This window comes from Sturnira hondurensis, unplaced genomic scaffold, assembly GCF_014824575.4.
Source record: "Sturnira hondurensis isolate 20B ecotype Veracruz unplaced genomic scaffold, ASM1482457v3 Scaffold0006849, whole genome shotgun sequence".
Classification (NCBI taxonomy): Eukaryota; Metazoa; Chordata; class Mammalia; order Chiroptera; family Phyllostomidae; genus Sturnira; species Sturnira hondurensis.
Window position 1 is genome coordinate 2,422,589 of NW_028079480.1, and position 11,616 is coordinate 2,434,204.

At 42.9% G+C, this 11,616-nt stretch overlaps 1 pseudogene; it reads right to left on the reverse strand.

Moving 5' to 3' along the window:
• Positions 1-1,259: 1,259 nt before the first annotated feature.
• Positions 1,260-1,877, reverse strand: LOC118990314 (NEDD8-conjugating enzyme UBE2F-like; annotated as a pseudogene).
• Positions 1,878-11,616: the final 9,739 nt, after the last annotated feature.

Sequence of the window (11,616 nt, forward strand, 5' to 3'; positions counted from 1 at the left end):
CTGTCACCTCTTTCCCCAACCACTGCTAATTGAAATAATTTTTGTATTTTATTTCACTGATTCAAATGTCTAAACACTGGGATAAATCCATTTGCCTCTCTCTTCAGTGTTCTTCCCGTGAACTCTGTTAACGCAGCTTAGTGTGGCTGCAGTCCAGTGCTGGTTCCTGGTCCTCCAATGTCTGGGGTGCAACCCCCCCAAAGTGCCTGGAATCACATAGCAAATGCAGAAGAAGGGCACAGGTACTGTTTCAGTGGCATCAGACGCTGTTTGGGCTATTCTCAGGGTATCTCTTCTCTTTCTCAGATAAGCAAGGGCCTGGCTTTCTGATTGGGTAGCTACACAGGCATTCCCTGCTGGCTCACCATTTTCTACGCTTCCCAACCAGCGTAGAAACACCAAACTCCCCACCCTGGCTCCAGCCAGGTCAGCCTGGGAGAAAGGACTCCTGCTTTTGTTTTTATTTTAATCATCCAGGTGTAGCTTCAAAGGGTTCCTGAACTTCCTTTCCGCCTCTGGTCCTGACAACAAGGCCTGATTTTTAAAAGTCAGATTCTTGTTGCATTTGAATAGTGTCTTTCATATTTCATTTGAAGCTTTCTTTAATAGTTGCTTGATTCAGCATGTTTTTTAAAAAATTTTTTGTAAGCTTTAATTTGAGCCAAACTGATGACAGGTGCTGCGCAGCAAGATCTCAAATGGTCCTATCCAACATCCTTCTGTCTGCTTTATGCAATGAAAATATAAAATAAATGAGAATAGAAAAACTAATTGAAACATTCAATTGTACAAATTATGTATCTGTTTCAAAATAGACTCACATTAAATAAAACCAGCTTTTCACCAAGAGATGCACAGTACATGATTCCATGCATTCTGGGAAGTGTTGCAACATCTAGGCAGAGCCAACATTTGAGGAAGAAGCTGAGAGAATTTGCATCCGATCACAGTTTGTGGCAGGTTTTTTTACCGCCAATCTGCAAGTTGCACTGAACACATCGTTACAATCACTTATGCAGGGAACTGATTTGTATAAGAAGAGGGAAGGCAGGCTCTAGCTTCAACTTCACATTCATTAAAACTTCTTGAGAATTTCATCAACATCTTACACAATATGGTTGCAAAGAGTAAACACGGGAAGTCATGAAGATGTCCTTCTTCAGGACAACATGGTCCTGAGACTTGGACAATCCAGTGGGAATGGAAGTGAGTGTGAGGACTGGGGAGACAAGAGGCTTGTGTTGTTTTGATGTTTCACTTTAGAGAGACAAACTTATAACACACAATTCATAGTCCTGCCATCCTTTCTTTCTATCTTTTCTTTCTGTCATCTGGCATGCCGCTTTAATGAAGGCTTCAGCTTTATTATGGAAGTCCTCCTTGTCCTGCAAGTGTGTTCTATATATAGCTTCAGTATTCAATGGATTATCACAGTTCAAAAGATCAGTAAATAAAGAGTTTAATTCTTGAACAAACTCCCTCAGTGTTCTTTGGTGGGAGTCCAGCCAGTGCCATCAATCAAATTTTTTCCCCATGAACTTAGATCTACCTCACCTCGGTCATGTTGGAGTGCCAGATCCTGGTCAAGCATTCGCTTTGGGAGGTGCCATGTTGTACACAGTGGGAAGTTCAAGTTCAAACGGAAAATTTTTACCCTGGTAGTAACCCTCATCTGGAGTTACAGTTAACTGAAAGCAATAAAGCTCTTTTGGATCAAGAAAATGCATTTTATACGTACAAGGTAAATTTACTTCAAGTTCTGCAGCTTCTTTAATAAGCAGCTTGTCTGTCACAGAAACCTTCTGAAGTGAGTCACACTAAAGTCCAGACACTTCAAGACAGTCATCCCACTTTAAGTTGCTGGCTAACATCAGCATTACTGCTGCGTTCGTTCTGGGCACCCAGACGCAGGTGCGGTGAGCCCAGTGACCAACCCCATGCTGGGCCTGGCAAGCAATGCAGCCTCTCATGATGATTTCATTTTTTTTTTTAAGGTTCTATTTATGTATTTAATTTTAGGGAGAGGGGAAGGGAGGGAGAAAGAGAGGCAGAGAAACATTGATGTATGAGAGATGCATCAACCAGTTGCCTCTTGCATGCCCCCAGCCAGAGACCTGGACAGCAACCCAGGCATGTGCCCTGACTGGGAATTGAATCAGCAACCCTTTGGTTCACAGGATGGCGCTCAGTCCACTGAGCCACATCAGCCAGGGCACAATGGTTTTATTAGCCTTCCTCTTCCTCCCTCTCCTTTGGGCAAAGGAGACTTCGTTCTTCTATTCTGAGCCCATTTCAAGATTGGAGAGGCAGTTCAGAGGCTGTGTGTATGGGTGTGTATGTGTATTTTAGGAGTTGCCACCGAAGCTAGGTGCGGCAGGTCCACAGAGGTAAGCTGGATCACCACAGAGGGTGGAGGACATAAAGCCCCTCTTTAATGAGATTCCCAGACACTGGTGTCACAGAGTGGGTGACTAAATCTTGGGAGGAAGCTCTGGTATAATGTTACTCTCCAATGTGGAGAGTAACTCTCAAATGGTCTCCAATGTGTCACTCTGTTTGGCTGCAACTTTGCCACTTCTCCTTTCAAGTAGCTCTATTCCCCTGGCCCGGGAATCTAGTCTGGGCTTATGACTTGCTTTGACCAATAGTATGCAGTGGAGGTAATGCACCAGAACAACTTTTTTAAACAGGAGAATGTAGTTTAATGAACATTACAAGAAAGAAGAGTATAAACAACCACTGTGTATAAATCATCCGCTTCCTTTTTTTAAAGTATATTTTATTGATTATGCTGTTATACTTGTTCCAATTTATTTCCCCTTTGCCCCCCCTCTGCCTGGTACTGCCCTTCCCTCCAGCAATCGTCCCCACCTTAGTTCATGTCCATGGGTCGTGCATGTAAGTTCTTTGGCCTCTTCCTTTTCTATATCATTTTTAACACCCCCTATCTATTTTGTCCCTAGCAATTTGCTACTTGATCCCTGCACCATTTCCCCATTCTCTCCCCTCCCCACCATTCCCTCTCCCAGCCGATAACCCTCCACATGATCCCCATACCTGTGATTTGGTTCCTGTTCTGGTTGTTTGCTTCATTTGTTTTTGTTTTTATTTTTTAGCTTCAGCTGTTGATAGTTATGAGTATGTTGTCATTTTAATATTCATACAGTAATGTTGATAGTTCTTTTTCTTGACTAAGCCCCTTTAACATTTGATATATTAAGGGCTTGGTGATGATGAACTCCTTTTGCTTTACCTCGTCTGAGAAGCACTTTTTCTGCTCTCCAATCTGAGTGACAGCTTTACTGGATAGAATAATCTTGGTTGTAGGTCCTTGCTTTTCATCACTTTGAATACTCCTGGCCAGCCCCTTCTTGCCTGCAAAGTTTCTTTTGAGAAATCAGCTGACAGTCTGATGGGCACTCCTTTATAGGTAACTCTCTGCTCTTCTCCTGCTGCTGTAAGATTCTCTCTTTATCTTTAACCTTTGGCATTTTAATTATGATGTGTCTTGGTGTGGTCCTCTTTGGGTTCAACTTGATTGGCACCCTCTGTATTTCCTGGATTTGCATGTCCATTTCCTTCACCAGATTAGGGAAGTTTTCTCTCATCATGTTTTCAAATAGATGTCCAATTTCTTGCTCTTCCACTTCTCCTTCTGGCACCCTATGATAAAAATGTTGGACCTCTTGAAGTTGTCCCAAAGGCTGCTTATACTACCCTCATTTTTTGGATTCTTTTTTCTTTTTGTTCTGATTAGTTGTGGTTTTTCCTTATGTTCCAAATCATTGATGTGATTCTTGGCTTCATCTACTCTACTATTGTTTCCCTGTAAATTGTTCTTTTTTTCAACTAGTGAATCCTTTGTTTCTGACTGGGTCTTTTTATGCTGCTGAGGTCCTGACTGAGTTCCTTGAGCATCCTTATAAGGAGTGTTTTGAACTCTGCCTCTGATAGATTCCTTATGTCCATTTTGTTTAGCTCTTTTTCTGGATTTTTGATCTGTTCTTTCATTTGGGCCATGTTTCTCTGTCTCCTCATTTTGGCAGCCTCCCTGTGTTTGTTTCTATATATTAGGTAGAGCTGCTTTGACTCTGTGTCTTGGTAGTGTGGCCTAATGTAGTAGGTGTCCTGTAGGGTGCAGTGGTAGAGCCTCCCCTTATCACTGAAGCTGAGTACTCAAGGTGCACCCTTTGTGTGGACCGAGTACACTCTCCTCTTGTACTTATGCCTTGATTGCTGTTGGTAGATCAATAGGAGGGATTTACCCAGGCCAGTCAGCTGCAAGGATTGGCTATGACCACCTACCACCAGCCTCCACCCTCTGTGGAGGATCGGCTGTGCAGGGGCAGCAGGGTGGTGGTGCTCTTACATGGTCTGTAGCTGTCCACTGGGTGCCCTGGATTTGGGGTTTCCCAGGTGGTACAGGCCAAGGTCAGCCCCCACCTGTGTTTTGCCTGGGGTCACCCTACCTGAGCTATAAAGTAATCTGAGATGGCTGCTTCTTGTGCTGGGCTTGGAGATTCCCAGCAAAACCAAGCTGCAAAATTAATCTGGCTGCTGCTACTGCCAGGCTTGGAGTTCACTGAGGCCAACAGTTACTTGTTTGATAGGATTTATGAAGTTGTAAAGTAGCTTGGGTAAGCCCCTAAATTGGGTGGGGCAGTGTCTCTGGGGATCTCCAAGGCAAGTCAAACAGTGTTAGTCAGGCTGATGAAGTCTCAGATATGGCACCAGCCTGCTGGCTCTCCCATGGGGGGGAGAGGGTGTGGGGACGACCGGTTAAGCAGAGAGCCCAGATAAAGGACAATGGCTTCTGTTTGCTCTGATGTCAGACATTTCAGCCTCTCCCAGTATGTCACTGGTGCCCTTCAAGCTGCCACCCTGGGGCTGGAGCTCAGAGGAAGTGAGTCTGTGTAGGTGAGTCTGTGTGTGGGTTCTTTAAGAGGAACTGCTTGGGGCTCTAGCAGTTTCTTTTTCCTTCAATCCCCACTGGTTTTTTCAGCCAGAAATTGTGGGGACTTATCTTTCTGGCACTGGAACCCTGGGCTGGATGGCCTGGTGTGGGGCTGGTCCTGCTCACTCCTTCAGGAGGTATCCCTCCCAAAGTTTTATCCATTACATATGGATGTGTGTCCAACCCATTCCACGTCTGCACCCCTCCTACCAGTCTGGAAGGATGTGTTATTTTTTTAAATTCCGTAGTTGTCAGACTTCCATCCAATTAAATTTCTGATGGCTCTGAGTGATGGTTGTTTTTATTTTAGTCATAATTTTAATGTGGCTGTGTGAAGAAGTGGGCCATGTCTGCCTATGCCACCATCTTGACCCGAAGCTCTCTGGGCCAGAACTTCTGAGCACAGGCCTTGTGAAGTCTTGTAGCTTCTGCTTTTGCTTAGATATCCCAGTAGCCCTGCGAAGAGGTCTAGGCCATCCTGCAGGAGAGGGAGAATCAAGATGTCTCAACTGACATGGGCCTTTATGGAGCTTCATGCTCAGACCAGCCACAGTTGACTATAGCCACAGGGGTGAGTCCAGAGTTCACCATGAGAGGCAGAGATGACCTGGCCTTACTTAACTCTGCTAAAATTCCTGGCCCATAGGAGCATGAGCAATACAATGGTTGTTTTAAGCCCATACCTGCTGGAGTGGTTTGTTCTGCAGCAATAGATAACTGATATGGTAGCCATGTGGATGCTTGGGCATTCCAGCTTAGGGAACCGCAGTAAGGTTAGCTAGGAGGGAATGGACATCACCCCTGAGGCGGCCCATTCTCCCAATAGACCACAGCTGTTTGGGCTAGGGGCTGTGACGCAAGTGGGGGAAGGCCTTTGCTGGCGCCTAGAAGCCTAGGCCTGTGGAAACGATTGAGGGTGAATTTCTATCAACCATAGGAGAAATTGAGGGGTTGAGTTTGTTAAATTTGATTTAAAAAAATAAGGCCCTGGCTGGCGTAGCTCAGTGGATTGAGTGCGGGCCTGTGAACCAGAGTATCATGGTTCGATTCCCAGTCAGGGCACATGCCTGGGTTGCAGGCCAGTTCCCAGCAGGGGACACACGAGAGGCAACCATACATTGATATTTCTCTCCCTCCTTCCCTTCCCCTCTAAAGATAAATAAATAAAATCTTTAAAAAAAATAAATGTGATGTTTCTTGCATCCAAGTGTTATGAAGCAAACCCAAACACTCTTATGTGAACCTGTTTTTACACACAATGTTTACATTGAACATGCTCTGTAATTTCTTCTTTTTGCTATAAATCTTGGGGAAGTATTTGTTAAGCAGCACTAGCTTGCAAACAAAAGAAACCTATTTGGTCTCTATTTTTGCAGCAGAAGTTTCACAGTTCAGTTTCTTCATCTTTCTTTGTTTTATGAAGGTTTTGTTTTGGGTGTGTGTGTGTACAGTGAGACGTATATTGAAATTGAAAATTCTTAACAGCAAACCAGGTCAGGGAGGAAGAGGAAGGACTGGAGAGAATTGTAGAGTTGTTTTCCTTTCCTATCTCCTGTTCATTGTGTTTCTGAACTCTGCACACTGAAAAGCATGGAGAGTGAGCTGGTGATTAAGTGGGAACTCACCATAAATTTATCAGTCTTCCAGATTCACTCAGTATTCTAATAGTACATCTGGTACTTGTAATGCCTCGTTCCTTTGAAAAATTTCAATGTAAATGAAATCAGAAGCAGTACTTCTCTGTTCAGAACTTCCAAACAACTTGCTATTCAGGGTAAAGTCCAAAGTTCTTTTTTAAATTTAATCTTTATTGTATTTTTTCCACTACCCACTCCCTTTATAGCCCACTCCTCCTCAAAGTTCTTTCCATGGTGTAGTAGGCAAAATAATAGCCTTCCAAAGATGTTCATACCCTAATCCTTACAGCCTGTGAATATATTACTTACATGGAAAAATGACTTTTGGCAGATGTGATTAAGCTGGGGATTTTGAGATGGGCAGATGACCCTGGATTGTCTGGTAGGCCTAATGTAACCATAGGATCCTTGTAAGAGATAGAAGAAGGCACAAGAGTCAGGGAAAGTCATGTTGATAGAAGCAGAAATGTGTGTGCATGTGTGTTTGTGAGAGAGAGAGCAGAGATAAGGAGATTGAGAGAGGTTTGATGATACCATGATGCTGGCTTTGAAGAGAGAGGAAGGAGCCATGGGTCAAGGAATGCGAACAGGCTGAAAGCTGAAAAATTAAATAAATTCTCCCCCACAGCCTCCAGAAGGAACATAGCCCTAGTAACACTTTAGTTTAGCCTAGTGAAATCTATGTCAGATTTCTGACCTTCATAACTGGAAGATAATACCTTTATATTGTCTCAAGCCACGAAGTTTGTAGTTCTTTGTTATAGCAGCAACAGGATACAAATACAGAAGGTCTACAAGACCTTATGCCATCTGTTTTCCTGTACTGTCCACCACATCTTTGACTTTATTTCCATCCATTTCTACTCTCTCTCCCAACCCTACCCATATGTCCCCTCACCAATATCTCAAACATTTCAAGCAAGTTACCTCCCTAGAGTCTTTGCATTTGTTATTCCTCTGCTCCCCAAATCCACAGGGTTTATGCCCTCATTTCCCTCAGGTGTTCTGCTCAAATGTCACCTTACCAGAGCTACATTTCCTAATCACTTTGTATGAAATAGCACACCCCCTCCCTGTCAATCTCTTTCACCTTACATTTTGATTATTTGTTCATTGTATGTCTTCCACCCCTAGAATGCAAGCTTCCTAGGGACAGGTACCACATCTGCTTTGTTCACCACTGGACTAATAACTTCTAGAACAGTCCTGACTTATAATTGGTACACAAGAATCACTTGTTGACTGAATGTGTGAGTAAACATTTGAGGAGCGGTCTGGTGTACTAGAGAGGATACAGGCACAGAGCAGGATTATCTGTGTTGAACCTTGGCTTTTGGGTGTGTGGCCTTGGGAAAGTCACTTGTCTCGAGTATTTAACCTACAAAATGGGGGACTTTTACAGTTCCCACCTCTTAGAATTGTTGAGGAATTAAATGAAACCATGTATAAAAGTGCCTATATCCAAGCTGGCATCCCTTTTCCTCTGGGCGAGTACTTAATCTAGCTTATGTTACACCTAACTTCTATGAAAGAGGAAGCCCCTGAAGAGCCCTAGTAAAAACCAGTGCTAGGGACTAGAAGATAAATTCTTTCTCATGCTAGAATGATACAACAGGAATAGCCTCTGTTTCCTTGTGCTTCGTCTGGACACTTTCTTCAGACTCGTCTTCCATTCACTGGTTAGTTCAGCTGTGTCAAGCCTACCCATTGAATTTAAAGGTTTTGTTATTATACTTTTTTATTGGGATAAAATATGTAAAACAAAATGTACCTTTTTAAGTGTCTAGTTCACAAGGACATTTGAGTATATTCACATTGCTGTGCAAACATCACTACCATCTGTCTCCAGATTATTTCATCTTCCCCAACTGAAACTCCTTACCTGTTAAACACCAGCTCTGCTACCCCAGCCTCCAAACACGACCATGTTTTATTTTCTGTCTCTATGAATTTGAATACTCTAGGTCCCTCGTATAAGTGGACCATGCAGTATTTGTCCTTTCTTATCTGGCTTATTTCATTTAGCATAATGTCTTCAAGTTTCATCCATGTTGCAACGTGTGTCAGAACATCCTTCCTTTTTAAAGTTGAATAATACACCATTGTAGCTATTTATAACACTTTGTTTATCTTCTCATCTGTCACTGGACACTTGAGTTGTTTCTATCTTTTAGCTATTGTGAATAATGCCATTATGAACACTGGTGTAAAAGTATCTGCTTGGGTCCTTGCTTTTGATTCTTTTGTGTATACAACCAGAAGTAGAATTGCTGAATCATATGACAGTTCTCTTTAGTTTTTTGGGAAATCCCCATACTGTATTCCACAGTGGCCACACCTGTTATATTCCCATTAGCAATGCACAAGGGTTCTAATTTCTCTGCACCTTTGCCAACATTTCTTTTCTGAGTTTTGGTAATAGCCATTGTAATGGATATAAAATGGTATCTCATTGTGATGGTGGTTATACTTTTGTGATATAAATTTTCTTCTTTAAATTATATTTTATTGATTATGCTATTACAGTTGTCCTGATTTTCCTCCTTTGCCCACTGCATCCAGCACACCCACATTCCCTCAGGCAATCCCCTCATCATTGTTCAAGTCCATGGGTCAGGCGTATAAGCTCTTTGGCTACTTCATTTCTTATATTGCACTTTACATCCACATGGCTATTCTGTAACTACCTATTTGTACTTCTTAATCCCCTCACCTCTTCACCCATTCTCACACCCCCTCCCATCTTACAACCATCAAAATGCTCTCTGAATCCATGATTCTGTCTCTGTTCTTCTTGTTTGCTTAGTTTGTTTTTTAGATTCAATTGTTTGTAGATATGTATTTTTGCCATTTTATTGTTCATACTTTGGCTCTTCTTTTCCTTAAATAAGTCCCTTTGACATTTTATGTAGTAGTGGCTTGGTGATGATGAATTCCTTTAGCTTTACCTTGTGTGAGAAGCACTTATCTGCCCTTTCATTCTAAATGATAGCTTTGCTAGATAGAGTAATCTTGGTTGTCAGTCCTTGCTTTTCATCACTTTGATTAATTCTAGCCAATCCCTTGGAGCCTGCAAAGTCTCTTGAGAAATCAGCTGGCAGTTTTATGGGAACTCCCTGTAGGTAACTACCTGCTTTTCCCTTGCTGATTTTATGATTCTTTATCTTTAACCTTTGGCATTTTAATCATGATGTGTCTTAGAGTGGGCTTCTTTGCATCCATCTTGTTTCGGACTCTCTCTGCTTCCTGGACTTGAATGTCCATCTCATTTACCTAATTAGGGAAGTTTTTTTTCACTATTTTTTCAGACAGATTTCCAATTTCTTCCTCTTTCTCTTCTCATGACACCCCTGTGATGAAAATGTTGGATCTCTTGAAGTTGTCCCAGAGGCTGCTTATAGTATCTTCATTTTTCTAAATTCTTTTTTTTTCTTGTTGTTCTGCTTGGTTGTTTTTTGCTTCCTTATGTTCCAAATCACTAATTTGACTCTAGGCTTCATCCACTCTACTGTTATTTCCCTGTAAATTGTTCTTTATTTCAATTAGTATATCCTTCATTTCTGACTGAATCTTTTTATGATGCTGAGGTCCTCCCTGAATTCTTTGAACATCCTTATAACAAGTGTTTTGAACTCTGCATCTGGTAGATTGCTTATATCCATTTTGTTTAGCTGTTTTTCTAGATTTTTGATATGTTCTTTCATTTGGGCAGTGTTTCTTTGTCTCCTCATTTTGACAGCCTCTCTGTGTTTGTTTGTATGTAGCATATTTTGCCATTTATAATGCACAACCACATCTTAGCACTAGGATGTATCATGCACATCCTTATTTTTCTCTAAAAAATTTCAACAAAAAAGTGTGCATCATACACAGCAAAATACAGTATTAGGTAGAACTGCTTTGACTTCATGTCTTGGTGGTGTGGCCTAATGTAGTTGGTGTCCTGTACGGTACAATATCACAGCCTCCCCTTATCATCCAAGCTGGGTACTCAAGGTGAGCCCTTTGTGTGGGCTGAGTACACCCTCCTCTTATAGTTGAGCCTTGGTTGCTATTGGCAGATCAATGGGAGGGATCTACTTAGGCTAGTCAGCAGCAAGGATTGGCTGTGACCACTTACTGGCAACCTCTGCCTTCTGTGGAGGATCAGCTGTGCAGGGACAGGGTGGTGGTGTTCCAGGGTGGTGGTGGTCTGTAACTGTCTACTGGGTGTGCTGGCCTTGAGGTTTCTGGGGTGGTGCAGGCCAAGGTCAGCCCTGACCTATGTTTTTCCCAGGGCCATCCTGACTGAGCTATAAAGCAATCTGAGAAGCCTGCTACTTGTGGTAGGCTTAGAGACTCCCAGCAAAACCAAGCTGTGAGTCTAGGCTGGCTGCTATTAGTATTGGGTCTGGGGCTCTGAGGCCAGCTGTTTCTTGTTTGAGATGATATAAAAAGTTGTACAGTGTGAGCTGAGACAAGCCATTCATATGGAAAAGCAGTTTGGGTGGCCCTGTAAGTTCAGTGGGGTGGAGTCTCTGGGGATCTCCAAGGTGAGTCAAACAGTGTTAACCCAGGTTAATGGAGTCTCAGATATGACACCAACCTGCCAGCTCCATGGCTTTTGGGTAGGAGGGCTCAGAAAAGGGACAATGGCTTCTGTTCACCCTGATGCCAGACACTTCAGCTTCTTCCAGTATGCCACTGGTGCCCTTCAAGCTGCCACCCTGGTGCTGGAGCTTAGAGGGAGTAAATCTGAGTGGGTGAATCAATGTGTAAGTTCTTTAAGAGGAACCACTTGGGGCTCCAGCAGTTTCTCCCACCAATTCAATCCCTGCTGGTTTTTGCACCCAGAAGTTGTGAGAACTTATCTTCTTGGCACTGGTACCCTGGACTGGTGGGGCTGGTGTGGTGCTGGGACTCCTTGCTCCCAAGACATTCCTCCTGAATTTTTATCCACCACATGTGGGTGTAGGACCAACCCATTTTGCAACTGTGTCCCTCCTACAAGTCTGGGTGGATATGTCTTCTTTTTTTCTTTTTTTA